The sequence below is a fragment of the Meriones unguiculatus genome, chromosome 1 (genome assembly GCF_030254825.1).
Source record: "Meriones unguiculatus strain TT.TT164.6M chromosome 1, Bangor_MerUng_6.1, whole genome shotgun sequence".
In the NCBI taxonomy this organism is placed as follows: Eukaryota; Metazoa; Chordata; class Mammalia; order Rodentia; family Muridae; genus Meriones; species Meriones unguiculatus.
In genome coordinates this window covers 174,107,528-174,130,095 of record NC_083349.1, presented here as the reverse complement: position 1 = coordinate 174,130,095, position 22,568 = coordinate 174,107,528, and the positions used below count along the sequence as shown (strand labels likewise).

Below are 22,568 nucleotides of genomic sequence, written 5' to 3'. Positions count from 1 at the left end.
CAATTATCCAGCTCTGTCTTTGTGCTCCTCCTGAGCTCAGCTATGTCGTATAGTGGAAAGCCACCATAGATAACAGTCAACAAATGGATGTGGCCAGATTCAAATAAAACTATATTCACAAAAACAAGTGGTCTCTGGGTCGGCCTGGGAGTGTATGCTTTGGTCTATTCAGCCATTCAGTCTTGGTGGTTATGAACCAGAATATACATTTCCCAGGTCTAGAGGCTGGAAGTCCAAGCGTCACTTGCTTTGGTGAGGGTTTACTCTGTAGATCTTGCTTGCAAGGTGGAGGAGCTAGGAGCACCTGTTTACCTTGTAAATGGGCATGATCCCATCCATGAGGGCGGGGCCCTCATGACTTTGCAACTCCCTACAAGTCCTTCCCTGTTCATGTCACCACAACGGGATGAGGTTTCAACCTGAATTGTGTAGGGCACTTTGAGACCGTAGCAGGACAGCTTGCCAGCTCCACACTCTGGGTACCTGGAGGAGAATCGTAAGAGACAGTAAGCTTGGAAAGTTAGGTAGGAGCCGTGTTACAAAAGGTTTCAAAGATGTGTGTCCTTAAGATGTAGTTTATTCTTAAGAAGGACATGGAAGTTGTTCATCAGCAGAGGTCCTAGAATTTGATACAAGCATTCAGAAGGCAGTGGAGGGAAGCAATAAACTGCAGTGAGGAAAAAAGACTGGTTTGGGGCCTGAGCCCTCCTTTGGTGACACATGAGGCTGCTGGTATTCATTCCTCAGGAATGTTCCATTTGTTCCAAATTTCCTCCCTGTTCTCTAACCTCTCACAGTGGATGCTGTGTGGCAGGGCTTTGAGAAGCGATAGCTATCTTCCCTCTTCCTTACATTCCCCAAGCCCTCCAGAGCAAGCACTTGTCTTTCTGTTGAGCATTCCAGTAGAAGCACTTGTCTTTCTGTTGAGCATTCCAGTAGAGCGACATGAGATTTCCTCCATACTGAGCAGAAAGCTCAAGAAACTCCAAAAGGAAAGAGTGTCAAGGCACTCCGGGCTGTGCCTTGAGGTCCTGTCCTTAGGAAGGTATCCTGCCTCCCTTTCTCTTGCCAGCAGGACTTCACTCACCCTGTGTTGGTTTCCCCATTTGTGGCTGTGGCCCCTCTTCTTCCTCCCAGCGAAAAGTTGGTGCACATGTTCATGACTAGACTCAGACACAAGATTTGAGGAGATAGCCAAAACTCAATAATCAAGTGAAATGATATTTTAATACAACCATTTTTAAAATGAAAACTAAAAATTAATGACACAAATGCATGGTAAGCAAGCTATCACGAGTTAACATGTAAGTGTTACATGTTTGTAGGGCACAATGTGGGCTTTCGATACCCGTATACATGAAGTAGAGACAGCGCTACAGATATTTACTTTAGCCTCAGTGAAAACAGGCAAGGTGTGGCCTCTGTGGGCAGCCCTGCTCAAGTTCCTCCACTTTGATGTCTCTAAAACTTTGCCTGAGGCAAGCAGTTCCCCTACCTGCCCTTTGTCCATGGCCAGAGGAGATGCCAGAGGGATGCCTTACTGGATAGAGCAGGAATGTGTTAAACTGCACCAGAGAGAAGCAGAAACTTCTCCTCCTTGTCCCAACAGGGAAGGTTTCCCTTGTCCTTCTCTTCCCTCAGTCTAGCAGACAGCTTTGCCCCCAGGCCTGTTTCCCTGTAGATTCCTTCTTTTCTCCTTTTGGCTGAGTTTTAAATTCCTCTCAGACTCTGGCCTATTTTAAAGTAATTGGAGGGATTTTTTTTTTTTTTTTTTTTTTTTTTGTCTTTTAAAAAAATGTTAACATTTGGTTTTTGGAGGCACTGGTGCTCAAAGCGAGGGCCTTATCCACTGTAGGCAAACACTCTACTTTCTCAATCCTTACTAGTATGTAATTATTCAAAATAGAGATTTTAGCGAGTGGGGTCACTGGGCCAGAGCTATAATCTCAGCTCTTATGGAAGGCTGAAACATGAAGATTATAACTCCAAGGGCCACCTGGGCTAGTTCAAAGACAGCCTGGGCAACTTGGTAAGACCAGGTCTCCCTCCTCCTCCTCTTTCTTCTTCGAGATAGGGTTCTATTGTGTATACCTAGCTAGCCTGGAACTTGCCATGCAGACCATGGCTGGCCTTGAACGCGCAGAAACCTGCCTGCCTCTGCGCCTCTGCCTCTGCGCCTCTGCCTCTGCGCCTCTGCCTCTGCCTCTGCACCTCTGCCTCTGCGCCTCTGCCTCTGCGCCTCTGCCTCTGCCTCTGCCTCTGCCTCTGCCTCTGCCTCTGCCTCTGCCTCTGCCTCTGCCTCTGCCTCTGCCTCTGCCTCCTCTGCCTCCGCCTCTCTGCCTCCGCCTCTCTGCCTCCGCCTCTCTGCCTCTGCCTCTGCCTCTGCCTCTGCCTCAAGTACTGAAAATAAAAGCATGCATTACCACTCTAGGCTAGATCTCAACATCCAGTGGCCAGTAGTTTGCCTTAGCATGTGTGAGGTTCTGAGTTCAATCCTAGTACTGAAAACAACAGACAGGGGTTTCATCATGATGGTTTCATATATGCATATAATGAATTTTAATCGTATTTATTAGCTGTGTTTGATACTTTTTGGCTGCTGTGATAAAACACTATAACTAAGGTCCAAGGCAAGTTATAGGAGAGTTTACTGGAGCTTACAGTCACAGAGGGATAGAGTCCATCACAGATGGAAGGCATGGTGGCAGGAGCAGGAAGCCAAGAGCTTAGGTCTTTAACCACAAGGATGAAACAGAAAAAGACTTTATTCTCAAAGTCCACCCCTCCTGACATACATCCTCCAGCAAGCCTGCAGCACCTAAATCTCCCCCCCCCCCCAAGCTCTATCAACTGAAGACCAAGAATTCAAATGCCTGAGACTACAAGGGACATTTCTCATTCAGCGCCAGCACACCCACCATTCCCCCACGCTTGTCTGCCCTCCCTCTCCCATAAAGTCTCAATGAGGGGCCATTGGGTCCTAATAGTCTACTCTGCTTTCCTTCCCTTTTGCCTTTGTCGTCATCTGCCTTGGTGTTTTATTCATAAGCCTTATTTGCTGTCTTGTGATTGTCTTCACTGCTTCCAGCTCTCCCCCAAACAAGTCCAAGACTCATAAATGTTGGGCTTCTTATCACTTCTAGTCACAATCCTCAACGGTTCCTCATGCAAAGCAGGCACTCTGCAGACCTGTTGAGTGAGCTTAGTCAGCTTAGTTCCTTTTCTTTGATCTCGCCCCTCTAATGGCCAAAATGTGACCTTTCCCCTAAAGGAAGGGCCATCTTTCCTGGACCTCTATCCTAAGTCATACACAGTTCAATTATTATTCAGCCAATATGACCTAGACAATAAGAAAAACTTTTTTTAAGGGCAAACTCCAGGGCTTTCATAGCATCGTATTATTACTGTTTTAAATTGGGAGTGACTCCAAGGAAGTCAATCTTTCTGTGACCTTCCCCAAGACGCTTAGGTCTCAGTTTTGATTTCTCCATCTGTTTACTGGAAGTTTTGATTGTAGCACTACTACCCTTACAGCTATGGTGCAACAGATGCAAGAGGCCAATGGATGTGACTGGTCAGGCTCTGGAGTGCGTAAATGGTATAGCAGATTCGGAGCTGTGGACAGTCTTACTAATGTGGCGCCAACGCCGAGCAAGGCGGATCCTGATACAGACCATCCTGGAAGTGACCATCCATGTCTAACCTTCTTACTGAGTTAAGGAGAAAAGGAGGCCCAGGGCAGTGCAGGGCAAACACACGCTGATCCCAGTGTAGTTTCTGGCCTCTGAGTTTTCACGTGCTCATTCTATAAGAACAGGCTCTACTTGAGCCCAGGTCAGAATTTTCCATGGTGGAAAGAGAATTCTTGGTTTTCGGGTCCTTGCAAACCCGGCCTTTTGTGAGCAGCCTGGAGAGGACGGTGTTTTATTTAGGTGCATCCCTTCTGTTGCTGAGTGGCATCTGAATGAGAGTTTTATGGACATTTCATTTCCCTTCCTCTTTATCCTTCCTCTGCTCTCCTCAAAGAAGGTTACGGTGGAGGCCTGAGCAACGGGTAGGGTATAAATCTTCCTGAGTGGACCTGTGCCTTGGGCAGCAGGTCATCTGGTTGGCACCGTCTCCCGTGAAGTGTGATCACACAAGAAGGAGCAGGCAGGGCAAGGAGGCACGAAGATATTAATCTCTTCTATGACATGATTCCTTAATGACTAAAATTTTCATGTGTGGGAAAATTTTCCATTTTCCCCAGAGGGCATACAGGGGAAAGTCAGGACCACAGCACTGTTTAGTACGTGGTAGGGGTGTGGGCTGTATATCCCCTGACTTGGAGTTCTTTGACTTTTTATTGTGTATGGTCAGGACCATGAGCATGAGCCAGAATCTGTGCATTTGTGTGTTTGGGGGGATAGAGAGAGAAGGGGAGAGAGGAGAGGGAAATTGATACACACATATACTCTCTCTCTCTCTCTCTGTGCATTTTCCTTATAGTTGTCATTGTGAATATGTACAGATTAATGTGTGTTTCTTTAAAATATATTTTTTTCTGCATAAATTGCTTCATGTAAAGGCCATCCGGAGATCAGTTCTTGGCATCCCTTTTCAATAAAGCAATATTATCAGAGCTTGGTCCCAAAACTAGTCCCGGGAGAGGCTTTTCCTACGTCCTTTGTCAAACGAAATGTCACTGACTCACCAAATGATGAGGAAAAAATTTCTTCCTGTTTATTTCCCAAGTGAGGTAGAAAAGCAGCTCTGCTTCTTGACATCTTTCCCCTGCCTAGGTGGGCAGGTGGATAGAGGGACAGGTGGATAGAGGGACAGGTGGATAGAGGGACAGGTGGATAGAGGGGCAGATGGACAGGTAGACAGCTAGATAGGCAGAGGGGCAGGTGAGCAGAAGGGAAAGCACTGAGGAGCTGTCCCCCCAACCTGTAACATAACCCTTGGGCCCTGCTCTTTCATTTTCCCCTTTACCTAGTTTTGTGATTCCAGGAAGTCACTTAATTTGCCTAGCCTCAGTTTCTCTTTTAACATGGGACTAAAATTATCTATTTCACAGGGTAATACAAGGATTAACTACTGAATTGGATAATACACCTCCTTGTAAAGGAGGTCAACATGTAGTGTGTTAATATGGCATGTCCTCTGTTGAATAGATCCATTTATTTATTATTTATGCCTTCATCAACAGATCTTTGTTAAACACCTGATATACACAAAATACCTGTTGGGGTCTGGACAGATGTGTGGGTTTAACACTCTCCTGAGGATTAGATAGCCAGTGGATGCTAGGGATACAGACATCTTGTACTCAGACCATCACCTGCTGTTCAGAGGAGACATTAGTGCTAGCTCCATCCCTGCAGTGCAAGCAGAGGTACAGAACAGGAGCAGACCTGGAGCAGGAGGCTCCTGCTAGCTAAAGCATGGCAGTGGCAAGGGAGAGGAAAGGCATAGCTGGCTCCTGCTGGGTCAGACCAAGAACAGCTTGATGGTGTGAAGATGCACTTACCTTTCCCTGCTTCTAGAGAAGGCTGCATCAGCACATAGGCAGAGTCTTCCATCAGCCTGAGGAGTGAGAGGGCAGGGTTCAGAGCTGAAAGTCTGACCGCTGGGGAAAGACTTCCATGAGGAGGCTGGGGTAAAGGGAGCTAGACACAGGCAGGGTTTTGTAGGTGTTTAGTGTTGAAGTCTTCTGATAAGGTTCCAAATTTTCCACTGAAAATAAAACCTTATTGGGCAAGTAAGTATATAAGGACATCCTTAAAGAGGAGTCAGAGGGGATGGCCTTATTTTGCTGAAAAGGATCACTTCCTTTCCACGATAGGCTCCCAGTCTTTCTCACATCTCACTTCCCTGTATGTCTGGTCAAAACTCTGGCCAGATCTCTTGACTGCTCTTGGCATTTCTGCTTATTCATTTATTTCCCAATTTCAAAAACACGTACTGAGCGGGATGCAAGGCTAGAGATGCAAGGTGGGAAATACTGAGTCCTTGTTCTCCGGAAGCCTCGGGCTTCACAGAAGGACACATGTCGGAACGTATGATAATAATTCAGCGAGACAACCTGTCATTCATGGCTAAGAACTTTGGGCTTTTCTCCTAGAGGTTTGATCCCAATTATTGGGAGAGCAGACGGGAGGGAATGATTCATTCTAGATGGGTAAGGGTAGCCCCGAGAGAAAACTTTGGAGAGCTGGATGGTTTTTTTTTTTTCAAACATGATTCTAGGTCTTTTATCTCCACTTTTTTCATATATGCTAGAATTTTAGTTTCAGAGTTTTTTGTTTTTTTTTTTTTGCGCTCCCGTGAGTGTGTGAGTGTGTGTGTGTGTGTGTGTGTTGCTGGGGATCCAACCCAGAGCCGTATATATGCATTCTTATTACTGAGCTATACACCCCTCTATTTTCACACATCTGTATAAACCTTGTTACTGATCTCTCAAGAGTAAACAAACAAAACCTCTAAGCTTATCCTTTACTATCTTCTTGTACATATATGAAGGCAGACCCCCACGCCTCAAGAAGCACTGGGGAGAGCTAGTTTAGAGGATGAAGGTGTCTACTGCCAAGCCAGAGGATCTGAGTTCTATCCCCAGTACTGGCATGACAGGAGAAAACTGAAACAACACACCTGAGCCCCCCCACACACACACCATGTGCATGCCCATTCACGAACACTGAGGAGTAATAGGATGTAGTGTAAACATTCTCACATCTTACTAGTTTGAGAGTTTTAAAACTGAAGAGAAGGGTGAATAGCAATGACAGGAAAAAACAAAACAAAACAATTTTATGGTCATAGTAATAAACAGCTAAGCAAGATCTTGTTTGTGCTTCTTTGGCTCTTTTGTATTTTTAAGGCAGTTTTGGCTTTTGAAAGGCAGTGTGACAAAATTTAAAAGGGACTGAGCTGTAGTGAAAAGATATGATGAAAGCCTGCCTTTATTAACTCTGTATGACCTAACTTCCTAGACAACTTCAAGAGTTTTTAAGCCATCAAATAAAACACTACAAGAGTACTATTTTATCTTGGAGAGCCTTTTCAGTACATTCCTGTTATTATTTACTAAGACTTATCTCCTTCAATCTCATTTATAACATAAATAGTTATAGCATAAAACAGCAAGTGAGTATAAAAACACACATATAAGTGACTTACAGGGACAAGTTGAGAGTGTTACCAAGTCAGATGCAGCGAGTTATGATCTGCAGAGAATTTACACTAATCCAGACTATTTCATGAGCTGCATCTCTGCAGTTTAATAGGTTTTTTTTTTCCTAGTTTTATTAAGTATGTTGACTCTGAAAGGCATAATTAGTACAGGGAAAAAAAACATTTCAAGGATTCAGATTCAGAAGCTTAAACAACAGCAGCAGTAACAATTAAACCAAGCAGTACAAACCTGGTAATTTTAGGTTATGTCAAGGAAAGAAAGAAAGAAAGAAAGAAAGAAAGAAAGAAAGAAAGAAAGAAAGAAAGAAAGAAAAAGAATTGTGTCTCTAATACAGGGCAAAGAGTGACAGATCACAAATACGAAGAGCTGACTCTTGAAGCTCTTTTTTTTGTTTTGTTTTTTTGTTTTTGGAGACAGGGTTTCTCTGTGTAACCTTCACTGTCCTGTACTCACTTTGTAGACCAGGCTGGCCTTGAACTCACAGAGATCTGCCTGCCTCTGCCTCCCCAAGTGCTGGGATTACAGGTGTGCAACACCATGCCTGGACTTGAAGCCCTTTTTTTTTTTTTTAAACTAAAATTCTTTTTACTAAACAATGTCTAAGCATACCATTATTGTCACTACTGTGAATGAGAAGTAACCATTTAGGAAAGACCTACTCTGTGTCACTACAGAGTCCCTTACTCCCACTAAACACACGTTATATGTGTATATGTGATATAATACCGTAATATCCTCAGAGACACCCCATGAGTTGCGCACTGCTGTTTCTCTTTTATAGAAGTAGGGAAGTTATCACTGTGAGGCTTACCTAGGTCACCCAAGGAGGGTGAGGGAGTCCTAGCATTGGATCCATGTGTGGCTGGCACCACTTCTCTGTGCTTCTTTTCTCACACTCAGGGAGTGCAGGAAGCATGTGAATGCATCTTCAGTCAAAAGCACTCACTTCTTGGAGGCTTGGGCAATGAATGCTCACAGCTAAGTAGGCAAAGTTGTCACTGAACTGATCTAGCACTGCTCTGAGTTAGCGTTCTCTGGTGTTGTCTCCATGTGACAAGAAGGAAAGCTTGCATGACCAACACAGCAGAGGGAGTGTAAGAAATAAAGATGCAGGTGGACAATGCCATCAAGGAGATTTTGTTTAGCTTAAAAGGGCTGAAGTTCAGAAAATACAGCACTGCTAAGAGTCCACAATAGACCAGCGTAAGGGGCAGCCGATCTTCAGCTGCAGAGGGCTATGGCTGGAGCTAGCCTTAGGGATTGGTAAGAGCTGGAGGCTGAAAGATGAGAAGCTTGAGGATCTCTAGTAGGAAACCGGGTGCATAGGCCAGTGTGAGTACATATCAGGTGTTGGACAGTAGCAGCCTCTCTCAGCTGAAACAAAGGTTCATGTTCTGGAGATTGGGTCAGAGGACATGGTCCAAGCTGATTATGAAAGCTTAAATCTAGAGTTTCTTCTTCTTGGCCTTGGAAAGCTGTTGGGGTCTGCACAGAAGATAGACAGTGGAACGAGGCTGCTTTTGACACAGACTGCCAAGCAGCACCTCTGCTCCTGGATTACAATCTGGGCTCTGGGAGTTCGGCCTCCTTGCTCTTGTTAGAGTCTAGGCTTTCCTTAGGGTGACAGTTCAGTTCAACCAATGATCAAGAATCCTCAGAGAATAGGAGAAAAAATGTCATGTTTTCAAGCCCAGCTTCTTGTCTAGAGAAGACAATGAGGCCAATGATGAGGATGATGAGGCAACTAATTTCAGACTTGGGGAAAACTTTGTCCGACATCACAGAACACACCTGTGGCAGACCTGGAGCTAGCTGCTGTACCTCCTTAGCTTGTGCACTCCAGCACAGGGAAGGTAGGAGGCAGGGATTAATTATTACAGATGCCCACTGGGGAATTGCAGGATGGACATTGCAGGCAAACTAACTATATCCTGTCACAGCTGTGCTTACTCACCCTCAAGTGGCCTCCAGATTGAGTTCAGACTCTTTCAAGGCGTTTGGTCCACTTAGCAAAGAACTCAGCACCCTCTAGTACCAGGGTGGAGGAACTTCCACAAGTGGAGGGGATAGGCCTTCACTTTGGGCCTCTGACCAGAGATTCCAGCGGCTCTCTTTATTAGGGTCCTGCTCATCTGCAAATCGCCCAAGTGCAAGTTGGCAAAATTGGTAAAGGGATTCTCTGGGCAAGCGGCCTCCTTGTGAGAGGGAGCCCAGCTAAGATGAACTTGGGCAGCAAGGAGGCACCTGGTGCAACTAAGGAGCTGCAAGCTTCACCCCATTGTTTGGGGAAGTAATAGAGATGAAAGGGACTTTATCTTCAAATTGAAACTGATTGGCTTCCTAGTCTCCTAAACATCCGGATTTTCCCATCAGGTCACACAGGGCTCAGCTCTCTGGGTGTCCTTCTGCCATCATAACTCAGCCCTGACTATCAAGGCTGTTTGTTTGTCCAGCTCCAGCCCAAAATCAGGCAATGTTGTCCCGGGCTGCATGTTAAAGGGGGAGGACTTTGAATAGTGACGAACAGTACGTGGGGTATTTGCCCTGGTGGAATAGGAACACACTGGTCGCTGAGGTGGCTGAGGTGGGAAGGATGGCAACCGCTCATCTGCTGCTTCTTTCTCCCTTCCACCCTGTTACTGTCTTTCATCTTCCTTGGAGCTTTCTGACATGCAAGCTGCCCTTCTTATGCTCAGCAGAATCACTGCCGGTGACAGAAAAGAGATTACAGGCTATATTTCTGCCTCCGAGCTTTCTGTGGGCGGCAGGGAAACAAGTGGTGATAGCTGCTTGTCAGTTCTGGGAAAGGAGAAATCTATGTGTATTGTAGCCCTGAAGCAGTGTCCCCCGCAGGGGCGTGCTGGTGTCACCTCTGATCATTCTTCCTCTCGCTAACGTGCATTTTATTAATCCTGGAGTGGAGCGGGAGGCCGGTGGGCTTCTCTTGGGATTCCATCCAGGGAATCCCAGCGTCACCCCAGGATAGATGAGGGTATAGCTAGAGCAGGAGTCAGAAGCCTGGGATTGCAGCAGGACCCCAGGAGGGAGGTCTTTTCCACCCACAAACACTTGCTCTCACCAGGGCGATAAAGAGCATGGTAAGAGGCAGAGGCTGAAGGACATGGGAACAGGCAGGGCGTCTTGCCTTGCTGAGCTCTGAACCTAGCCCAAACCCAGACCTTGTCTTCCTGTGCTTGACAGAGGAGGGGATGGTGAAGCAGCAGCCAGAAACATCATCAAATACACATGGCAGTACACGGTACTTCCTATCCACCAATCTTTCCCACTGGAATATGAAGCCTTCAGGACAGGAAGAGAAAAAGAAAGGTGGTGGGGTGAGGTTGGGGGGAAGAATAAGAAGGTTGGAAGGGGAAGAAGGAAAGAGAGGCTGGAGGTTGATCGACCTGTCTTTAGGCTCAGGCCCAGGCACGTGGTCACGTCTTAATACACAGGGTAAATTGAAGCAATTTGCACCTTTGCAGAAGAAGGGAGGGGGTATCATAAACAGCACCTCACAGCAGTTCTTTCATCTGCCCTATCAGCCTCAGAGACATGGAGAACTAGATGGGGAAGACGACTTTGGCAGAGCTCTAGGGATGGTTCTCTCTGCATGTCTACCTCTGTCTTCCCCTCTGAGGAACAGAACGCTGAGCCAGCACTTCCAACTGCAAGTGTCCTCTTTGCATTAGTGTGGCATTCAAGTACAAAGAGGGCAGGAAGGGGAGATGAGATATATGAACCCTCTAGTGCCGGAAGATGTGGTACAGACATACCCGTGTTTGACTTTTCTAAGCCTTTTTATCCATGTTTATAAAATGGGAACGACTTGGCAAGGAAGAAGACATTTCTCATATGCTGCCAGTAGGACATGAATAGGTATGACTCTCCTGTGGGGAAGCTGTGAAAGTTCTTTAAAATGAATGCATTTTTGGACCTGGCAATTCTACGTAAAGCTTACCCCAGGAAAATGATCGGGCCTGGAGTAAAAAGCAGCTAACAAGAATGATCAGTGTTAGTTGATGATAGCAAAACTGGAAATAATCTAAACAACAAAATAAAAATTTATGTGAACAATCCTAGCACATTCATGAAATGTAATGTCATATAGCTATTAAAATAATGAATTCCAGTCGAGAGTGGTGGCATGCCTTCATCCCAACACTCAGGAAGCAGAAGTACATGGATCTCTGAGTTTGAGGCCAGCCTGGTCTACAGAGTGAGTTCCAGGACAGCCAAGGCTACACAGATACATCCTGTTTCAAACAACAACAATAATAACAACAAAAATACTACTACTACTATTAAATTCCCCTTACATGAAAGTATTTGCACTATATTATCAAATACTAACTTGTGTGCATAATATATACTATTTAAAGAAACAATATTTTATTTCAAATATAAAATGTGCCCATCATATTATACCATTACAACTAACGACTTTACTCCTCTTATTTATGTATTTTCTACAGTAAGTGTATGTGCTTTGTTAAAGATAATAAAATGTTACTTCTAAGATTAGTTTTAAGAATTAAATGTTTTCTATCAAGGTACTCTGGAGACCAAAAACTTGTAAGATGTGGTTCCTGGCTATAAGAGGTTCACAGTTTGGAAAGAGATGACAGGATGTAAGATAGCCATAGCATGAGACAGGGTATGACAAACGCTTCCAGAGAATGGCAAGCAGCGTGGCACGTAGAGGCAAGGAGGAAGAAAAGTTACTTTTGGATTGTTTGAGATGAACATTGAGAATGAGGAGGGTCTTGGGTAGAAATACAGAATGGGAGCATCAAGAGAACCCGGAAACCGTGGGCAAGGTGTGGCACGGGAGAGTGGTTACAGTTGGGTGAAGAGTAGTGACCCTGGGTGTAGAGGAGGATGAATCTAGAGAGAGGGGTCCCATGTAGTCACTAGACCTCTTCTGATTGACTCCCACGGCAAGCTACCACTGGGCATCCTGGTGGGGGCCCAGCTGTAAGCCCACGAAAGGCTGTGAATGCTCACTGCTTAGAGATAAGTCACCGCTCTGGGTGCACAGAGGGCTGATGGTCTGTACCAGGAAGGACTATGACAAGTGTAGCTGGGGAGGATAGCGCTGCCTAGGCTGTGCCAATGGGAATGGAAAGGAGGAAAGATGATCTTTATCTCTCGTTAGGAAGAGATGAGAAAGAATAATGACAGGAAGTGAAAATCGGGTGGATCTTGGAGAAGAAGAATCAGACATGCCTCCCAGGTTTGCAGCCTCTGTGCCCAGAGCCCTGGGACTCATTACAGAGTTCATGAACAAGGTTACACGGAGGAGGAGCAGGGTGAAGGGAGTAAGACAGGAGTAATTTGGTACCAACAGTGCCCCATTCTCTGCTGGTGCTGACTTCTCTCGCCTGTCTGAGTGGCTCTCCCAGCTGTCAGAGTAATCTGCAAATGTGTCTCAGTAAATCTCTTCTTGGGTATGAAGAAGGCAGGGAGCTTGTTTTTACCCAGAGGGCGTTTGTTAGTGGAAATGCACTGGCTACCTGTTTACATTTCTCAAGCTGAACATTTCTCAAGCTGAGCCTACCCTAGCACATCCTACCTTGTTCTCTTTTGCAACCGGGAATTCAGACCTCCCTTAGGTCCTGGATGCTGTCTGTCTGCCACCTTCACCTTCCCAGCAATGTACACATACATACACACACACACACACACACACACACACACACACACACACCAGTCTGGAAAGCCACACCCCTCCACACTCACAGAAAAGCCTTGTTGCTCAGGCAGATGTCTAGTTTCTTATTTCCCTGCTGCAGCCCCAGCCTGAGCTGCCTGTCTAGGCCCCTGTTGTCATGCCACTAGTTAATTACATTCTTTACTGAGGTGCAAATGTGTTTTTACTAAGTTGGTGTTAACTAGGAAGGGGCTGATGATGATACAGATGTGTGTGCCTCAAGAACAGGGCTAGGGCTCTTGGCTGGAGTTACTGCCCACAGCTGCCCTGGAAGTGCAGCTGAAAGTAGCCCCCTCCCCTCGCTCTATCCTGGTTCCTAGCAGAGCCTCCCTGGAGTCAAATTAGCAACTCCTCTACAGGAGAAGGTGATGAGATGGTTGGGGTATATCTGTCAAGACATAATAGCAAGGCTGACCACCCAGACTCTGCCTCAGATGTGGTTCATTTCAAATATTGTGAAAATTAATTCACAGAATTAATTCACTTGAACCTAAAAATAACTTTTAAAGGCAGGAATTCAAGGCTCCTTTTAAGCCTCAGGTTGCCTTTCATTTATTCTAGTCTATCCCTCTACTGACTTTTCCTCCCTGTTTCCCTATTTTCCTCAAGCCTCTCCTGTCTTCACCCAACCATTGTCCCTTCAAACCCCTAGCTTAAGCCTGGCCTACAGTCACCCCCTGGACACTGCTCCCTCTCCCTCTGAGGCCCAACTTTCCCAGTGTCCAAATTCATTCCTGGAGGAGACCTTTCCACTGCTGGACAGGAGATCAGGAAACCAGTCGACAGAAGGTCAGGAAACCAACAGGGCAACGACAGGGCAAGTCCAACTGTGTCAAAGTGTGGGGTCTACAGAGATCTGGGCAGGGCTCAGGAGCCATGCTAAGGAGAGAGGGTCCAACAGCAGTTACAGAGATCATGTGCAGAGGAAGTAGAATCCTTGTTTCTATAACAGGCTATGTCCTAGGGGTGAGGAACTCGGGTGAGAGAGCACAGTCCTCCATGTGCTGAAGCACCTCCTGAGACTGTGCTGTCTCCTTCCTTCTTCAGGTACTCTCTCTGGAGCTGACTAGAAGTCTCTGGCCCTGCTGGAAGTGAGAAGAAGGGGCAAGCCCCCTGAAGACCATCCCAGAAGCAGTGGGAACACCCAACAGTAAGGAATTCTTTTCTGTCCTTTGACACAGGCTGAATCCTGCCCCTTCTGACACACGCATTGTTTTTTTCCTCAGAACCCCTCTAGCACCAACTGGTTGCCTGAGCAGACACTTAGACAGCAAGCACTGTTGGCCCTTCTACATCTTTCTGCCTCCCTAGCTGGGCCTGTCATGTGCTCTCTGTGTACTTCGTGTTCCATGAGGCACAGGTGGATGGCCATTGCCCATAGCCATGGTGGTGATCACATTTGCACAATGCTGGAGCAAGTGTTACCTGAGAATCACCCAGGGATATTGGTGACAGATGCCAGTTGAAGTCAGAGACAGATTTTGTGAAGTAGGTGAGGACCCATACATATGCACCCCAAAGGACTTGATGAGCATGGAGGAAACTGCACCCTGGTATTTCTGATGGTTTTGGAGAAACAGTTCTTTAGACTGTATTAAGTACTTTGAAAAGAAAACTCTCCTTCAAGCTTCCTAGAAGGTATAGGTTTTGTTGTAGCTTAGTTTTTTGCCTTTTAACTCCCTTCAGACCCCACAGACTTACATAGCACTGTAGTTGGTGATTTAGAAACCCAGTTATCCGAAACATTCCCTTTTCTATTTCCTGTAGGCCATGATTGGATGGTCAGATCCAGCCACAACATCTAAGGGCCTTGTCTGGGATTGGTATCATTCCATGATGTCTTAGAGCCCTTGTAAAGCTCAATGTCCATCAGCCTTCCTTCTGGGGTTGGTAATTATTGCCAAGTTGCTCAGAAAAAAAACCTGTTCTCTTGTAAAGAAAGAGAAAGTTGGCAACACAGGCAGTGAAAGAGGCTGCCCTAGTTTCCTAAGCAGGCAGTTAGTACATGCAGGTGCTCGTAGGTGGCTGTATCTGAGAAGGGAAGAGCAGGCAGCCATGACTGTCCTACTTCCTGTCCAGAAGCACTGTGGTGCTGGTGTAGTAATGGTAGCCAGCCTGCTCTACCATGAGCGGACATCCACATGGGTCAAAACAGAACTACATTTTGGGGAGCAATTCCCCTGAAATCATGGTTGACAATCCTTTTGGCATTTGGAGCCTGAGCACACAGTGATGGTATGTGTTCATAGAGGCTAGGAGGAGACTTCAAGAACTATGGAGGGCACGTAAAAGATGGAGAGAAAGCCTGGAGCAGGCTTGCAGATGTGATGGGCTAGTGTGAGAGTATTGCCTTCTGAAGCCAAGTCCAGCAACTTTCTCTGGGACTGAGGAAGCACTGTGGCTCTCCCCATGGACTGCCTGGTACAGCCCTACTCTCTCCTGGCTAAGGTTGTTTCCGGGACCATACAGGCTAACCTGTGTGCTGTACCATCTTATAGCTGCTAGTATACGGGAGATGGTTTGCCTGACTGATAATTCCTGTATAGCTGTGTCTTTCTGGGGGCTTCCACTAAGAAAATGGAAGCCAATTCAAATATGAACCTGACCTCTATCCCTGGATTCCCAGACACAGCAGCTCACCCCTGAATTGTCTTTCCAAGTGAACAGCAGTATGGAGTGTCCTGAAGACTAAGCAGAGTTGACACTACTGCTTGGATGGGTGCGATTGGCAAGGACAATTTTTGTCGCTAATGCTGGAAGTGTGGCAATCAGAGAAGCCGCCAGCTGTCTCACTTAAATTCTTAGCTCTCGCTCTCTTTTTTTAAAATCGTTTTGCTTACATAATCCACCCCCTTTTTATTTTCTAATTCTCTCCTTGCAAAGCTGGCAGCAGAGGGGAAGGGCTGGGGTGGAGGGGTAGCAATTACACATCAGTTTGGGAAGCATTTACATTTTGCAATTACAATTTAAAAATAAGTCTCGTTAATGATCTCCACGTGTAAACGACAAACCTTAACTGACATACATATTCTCCTGGGGCTGCCTGCCTGCCTCCCTGGCCCCCAAGCTCAGTGCAGGCAGAAGTTCCCAGGGAGACACAGAAAGGGCTGTGGAGGCTAGCTGAGGTCTAGTGGACGGTTAGGGTGGTTAATGTGTGTCTGAGGTTGGTGAGAGGACAAAGGCGGGGCTCAGGATGTGCGGACTGAGGGTTCCAGCGTCTCTCCTCCTCCTTGGACTCACGCTGGGTGTTGGCCCATCTCTCTGAGATCCAGAGGCTGAAGGTCGGTCTCTACGTCCTTAGGAGGCACCATCGATGCTCCGAGCTGGGGAAAAGGGGACCCCAAACTCCAGATGCTTTCCCAGGTGGGGATCTTCTGAGTCCTGTTGGGTAAACACGTGGGTTTTGGCTCATTTCTGTGGGCAGTCAAAGCACCCAGATGGTGCTGCGCTGTGCAGAGGAGCTGGTTTCCTACTCAGGCTCAAGAATAGAGCAGCATACATTGTTTCCTCAATAAGGAAAGGCCTGTCAGCTTGTGTTGATTGGAGCCCTTTGATTCTGCATGAACTCACATTTTAAACTGACCAAGAAAGGCCCGGTTCCTAGCTGGACTATTTGTCAGCTCCAGGGCTTGGGCAAGTCCTAGGTCTTGGGCCTTTTATCATCATTGCCCTTTGTTCCCCTCTCCCTTCCTTCCCCAGTTTCTTCTTTCCTCCCTTCCTTCCTCTTTTTCTATTATTTTCTTAAAAGATTGTTTTAGTTGTGGAGCCCAGGCTAGCCTACAACTTACCATCTCCTTCCCTGTTCTCCCAGATGCTGGGACTACAGATATGGACCCAGCCCATCATTGCAACTGGAACACCTGCTCTTCATAGGGCTTTCATGGCAGTGACCTCACACTGTTCGGATGCATGGGAAATGCTCAGAAAAAGCATCTCTTGTCCAGTGTCCTCTCTAGCAGCTCTAAGGTACCTTCTGTCTACACTGAATCTGCCTCTCTTGAGCTGTCATGGATACTAAGCAAGGAGAATCTGTTCTCATTCCTCCAGGCTTCTTCAAAGTCCAGCCACCTGCCTACCCGGCTGTCCTAAATGCTTTTCCTCTCCTGAAAGCTCTTTAAGAGCTCAGTATCAAGCTTCTGGTCCAGGCTTCCTCTTTTTGACTGGTGTTCAGCCTCCTTGTGGGCAGTTCCCTTTCTGGGACACCTCTCAGCTGGTAGTTCTTGCTCGGCACTGTCCCTCTCTGGGCCCTGTGTAAGTCTGTTATCTCTGAAAGAAGGGTGTGAGCTAGATGCCCTCCCAGAAGCCTTTCCTCAGATCTCCTCTACCAAATCTCTGTGTAGACGCTATTCATCCCTTAGGCAGCGTCACTTAAACCAGTCGGAACTAACACGTGCAGTCAAGAGCTCACAGTTTCTGTGAGTCTTGGTAGCACACATCTGCAGTCCCAGCCCTGGGGAGACCAAGGCAGGGGGATTGCCAACTTGAAGCCAGGCAGGGCTATGTAGTGAGACCCTGTCTCAAAAAAATAACAACAACAAAAATGATAATCCTATATTTGATAGTATTTATTTTTAGTATATGGTGTTATATAATATACACTATGTATGCATCTAAATTTAGATCTTGACAGTGTAAAACACTTACAAAATAACAATATAGTAGTATATATAATTCAATTATACATAATCCGATATGACACTCTATGTGCTACTTAGTATATAATATATTGCTATATTGTATGTATTATACCATGTAATATGTCGTATATCCATCATATACACTATTATAGATTAGTATAAATATTAAAATTCTAAGTTCAAACCTCTTTTCTCTTGTCATTTTTTGTTCTTTTTTCCTTTTGGGCAGTTTCTCACCGTAGCTCCTGGCTGGCTTGGAACTCACTCTTGGGGATCAGACTGGTCTTGATCTCACAGCAATTCTCCTGCCTCTGCCTCCTGAGTGTTAAGATTCCAGGCTGATATACTACGCAAAGCATTGAATAGCCATGGAAACTTTATTTTACATTTTGTATGTGTGATTGTTTGGCTTGCATGCATGTATGTGTACCACAGGCATGTCTGGTGTCTCCAGAACCCCTGGAAATGGAGTTGGGATGGTTGGGAAGTGCCACATATATACTGGAAACTGAATCCATGTCCTCTGCAAAAGCAGCAAATGCTCTTAACCACTGACCGAGACATCTTTCCAGCACCAAGATATAATGCTTTAAATACTATGCATAATAACTTTATTATAGGATATATGCATAATATATAGATTTACAAATACAGTTTACCCAAGCATAGAAGCACATGCTTACATTCCCAGTTATTCCCAGGGGGCTGAGAAAAAGGTCAAGAGTTCAAGGCCAGCCTGGGCTACATAATGAGACCCTGTTTCAAAAATGAAAATGTAAATACTGTATTTAACAGTATAATATATAGCACTACATGTAACATGCTATGTACTATTTCATACAGTGTGCATGCAGTGTAACAATATTCTATTACCTACTTTCTTTACCTTAAGACTTAGGAGATTTGCATTCTGTTGCATAAGTGTAGTTACCTCTAGATTCTGACTAGAGGTCAATTAGAAGACTGAACTATATTGGAAGACATGAAGCCAGTGTGGACATGGAAATGTCACTCAGCTACATAATCTGGCTGTGTGTTTTGATTGTAGGAAGGAGCCAGATTCCCCAGGGTCAGGAACACAGGAGTGTAATGACCCCTTCCCTGTCCCTCTGGATTTCCCCCTTCAGCAGAGTCATGGGGAGTTGCTGCTCCTTTTGTGCAAATACCATCCTTTTCCCTGAGTTTCCTTACATGTTAACAATATTCAGAACTGTCAGTTTTGCTGAAGTATCAGCTCTAGATATGTTTTTTATATTGCAGAATGGGGGATAAGGTGAGTTCTCACATAGGTGGCACTGACTTCATGACACACACCCTTGGTTGACAGTTTGACTGAGCTCAGAATCTTCCTCTCTTAGGCCTTTTGTTTTGTTTTGTTTTGCTGTGCTGAGAATCAAACACAGGGCTTTTCCTACTGGGCAGATAGCCTGACACTCAGGAACACCCTCAGTTCTGCCTTTGGATCTTGACGATGCTGCTCCGTCACCTTATTTCTGTACTGTGGATATCCTTGGGAACTTTAGATTCTTTTCATTTTCCCTTCGGGGTTCAGAACTGCTATAGTTTGGGACCTGAAGCTTACTTTGGCTTCCTTCTTTCTTTACCCCAGCCCTTGAGATCGTCTTGACTCTGAAGTCACCTGCTTAGCTTCAGCTCAGAAGAATTTTCATTTTGTTATTTCTTAAGTCACCCCTCTTTTGCCCCCTCCTCGGCAGGCTCTCTCTTCTCCAAAGGGCACCTCCATTGCTCACACAGTGCCCAGCATCTAGTGGTTGGTTACTGAGTTTGCTATTTGGGACCCAAGTTTTAGTGAGGACCCTATAGCCAACTTGCTGCTTGACCTGAGAAATTTTCTGTATTGGTTCAGAGGAGTCAGAGCTCCTGGTTGTTTGTGACCCTCTAACAATTAGTCTTAGAACCTTGGATCCTCACTGTTCGTGGACTGGGGAAGAAGCAGTGAAGATCTGGTCTGTGAAGGGAAAGCTTGAGTACAAATCAGGTCAGCCATCCCCCTGCTGTGGATCATTGTTATGAGGTTCCCACTGTCCTTGACCTTCCAAGTCTCTCTGAAATGGGATTTCTTACTTCTCTATTTCTTTCTGCCCATTCTACCTAATCCCCCATATTTTGGGCCCGTGCAAATGTACACATTTCTTCTTAGAGAAACAATACTGATGGTGAAAGTCTCCCCTGGGATCGTGTTCTCCCTTGTACAAGTCCTAGGACAGGGACTTAGCAGGTTGATCTTCTGGGTGTCCCAGAGCAGAAACTCTGACCTCACCTATAGCCAGGCCACTCAGAAGAAAGCGCAGAGAGGCCTGAGAGAGCAGAGATCTGTCCCGGCTTTGGAAAGCTGGTGCCCTTGAGGAACGTTATCTTGGATGAGAATCCCATTTACCAGTCCTTTCCACTCTGATGACCTCCCTCATACAGCTCAGTTCCCTGCCTTCCTAGGTCACCCTGCTTCCTTTACCTTTGGCAGCCTGACCATGGAAGACGCTCAGATCCCAGGAGATTGGTGTCTGTTGCAAGTCAGAGCCTCCTAATTGGTCCTCAAGGACCAGTGGGTAAAATTTATCTTCTCCGCTTTTTCTTCTACCCACTGGTCCTTGCCCTGGTACAACAAGGGAGGCTTATCTTCTAGGAGAAAGAAGGGGAAGGAGAGACACAATTCTTAGCTTGCTGAAGGCAAGGCTCATTCTCTTCCATCAACATCATAATGATAGGAAATTAGACGTCATCGCAAAGGTTCCATGTGAGTTCTACTTCTCAGACAAGTTGCTAGTGTTCAAAGAGTCTGCTGCCAACATGAAACACGTCTCCGGGTCTGAATGCAGCTGGAAGGGCTGAAGCATGACTAAAGGTTTCCCTGGAAGAAGCCAGAGGACTGCAGACCCCTTCCTAAGGCTGGGGTGAAAGGGAAGGGGGCTGGCAGGAGGAAGCCAGGAGCCAGTGGGAGGCAAAACATAGGCCTGGTGCTCTGTCTTTATGCTGAACAGCTGCTTGCTTTGGAGGCTATGAGTAATGCCCTATTGCTGGCCTGTGGCAGTGTCTCTATCGACTGCCCATGCAGCTTCCTGACTAGAGTTTCTCTGGGCTCAGAATAAGAAGGCTAAGAAGAAAGGTGTACCAGAAGGGGCTTTGTTTAAAACACACACACACACACACACACACACACACACACACACACACACACAAAACCTAGAACTTAGATATGGGCAGAAAGGGTCTCTTCCTAATGATGGTATGCCCTGCCTTAAAACACATAATAATTCTGAACTTAAAAAAGAGGAGAGAGATAAGAGTCTCTTTGCCTTTGGATCATTTTAGAATAATATTCTTAGTAACTGTGGATGGTCCTGGATAACCATGCTTGGGATGGCCAAGAAGGCCATGTGGAGAGAGAAAACAGGTTAACAGCAGGACTCCCCTCCCCCTACTCCACCTAAGCCCCAACAGGGCACTTGGGTACAGACAGGAGGCTCTGATAGAACCTGTGCCAATGTGAGTTAGAACTCTGGCCTCTTATGGTAGCATGTATAGCTAGGAACATGCAGCCCTGGGGCTTGTGCCTGCAGAGTGTGTTTTCAGAGTTCCTCCCAGACAGGAAAATACAGCATCAGAAATGCAATCCTCAACCAGACACTCATTATCTCGTGTTCATTCTTTGATTTTATTCTTCCCCTTCCTAATTGAGCACACAGTCCAGTGAATCTGTGAAGGAGACTCCAGATCTGCTGTTTTCAGTGCGCTAAATGTCTTCCATCTTTGTCTCAGTTTTATCATGTTACAAGACACACCCACCCCATTCTCATATCTGGTATCAGCACTTTCTTTTTTCATCTCTCACTCATTCATTTTTCTATAAAATAACAAGAGCAAAATGCAATCAAATACTCGCATACATTTGGGCCAGCACTGCTTGCTAACAGGATAACAGCACCCACAGGAAGGAACAGCAGGAAAGAAGCAGCCTCACCACAGGAGATTGTGTACCCCACTGTGGGAAGGTATGGGAAGCACGTGCATTGGCTGTCTCTAAAGCCACACGATACACACAGAAGACACCAGAATTATCCACAACGATGTGGTTTCTAGAAGTCTGGACAACATGAGAATCAAAGTACAGTCATTTTGTTTTGTTTTTCCTGGAGGTGAATTTTAAAACTTGGGACCAGGTACCATCCAGTCAGAGAGCATAGACTGGTAATTCTGACAGAGGAAAAGGCCTGGGAGGCCCTCTGTAGAGGCCCTGGCTCCAGGGGAAGCTGAGACTGTCACGGCCAACAGACCCTAGTGGCTTCAGAATCCCCTGCTCTGTTTCCAGCCCTTCCCTATTTGCCCTCTTCCTCAAGCTCATGGACTGCCCTCAGCCCTCAGACTAGTAGCCTGGCTCCTATCATCCCCAGTGTCTGAGCTGTTTTGTCTCTGTTGAGTTGTGAGCCTCAGGGGCCGGGCCTGTGTTGTTTTCTCAGCTCTGTTCCCGAGGCTGCTGTCAGCTCTCCACAAATAACAATAAACCTGGGAATCAAGTTTGTCGAGGGGGACCTTACGTCCCTGGGTTCATCTTTAGACTTGTTTCTCTCTGTGTGTGCAGACAAGAGAGAGCACGTGGTGGTGTCTCAAGAGGCCGAGCTGGAGCTCCCTGGTGCCCTGGCAATCCACTGTCGCCAATATCCGTGGAGGGTCTGGAGGACTCTCCTCTGTCGCTAGTCGATGGAGCTGCCAAGGAAAAGACTGAACCAAAGACCTTACGCTCTCTCCTCTCCCTGTTCCTCTCTTCCTCACACCCATGATGTTTGGGTAGATGCAAAGGAGGCTGGAGATGAGAAAGGGAGGAAAGTAACTAGATGTGGGGCATGACTGCGATCTCAGTGGCTGAAGAGCTGAGGCAGGAGGATCTCAAGTAGCAGCCATCCTTCTGAAGAGCAAGGAGGCACTGGGGGCAGAGGCATTGTCTCAGTAATCCCCAGTGAGGCTTTAGCATGAGCCAGTTTTAAAACAAAACAGAAAAGGGAAAGAGAGAGTTCAGACTTCTATCTTT

General features: G+C 46.2%; 1 protein-coding gene across 8 annotated transcripts in view; it reads left to right on the top strand.

The window, feature by feature from the left end:
- Pknox2 (PBX/knotted 1 homeobox 2) overlaps positions 1–22,568 on the top strand; it is a 262,649-nt gene that overhangs the window by 150,830 nt on the left and 89,251 nt on the right. For 7 of the 8 annotated variants that reach the window (XM_060371696.1, XM_060371701.1, XM_060371682.1 and 4 more), the window contains one exon: positions 13,935–14,037. The exons of the other annotated variant lie outside the window; for it this stretch is intronic. The gene's annotated coding sequence lies outside the window, so the exon portion shown is untranslated. The remainder of the gene's footprint in view (positions 1–13,934; positions 14,038–22,568) is intronic. 8 annotated transcript variants of the gene reach the window in all.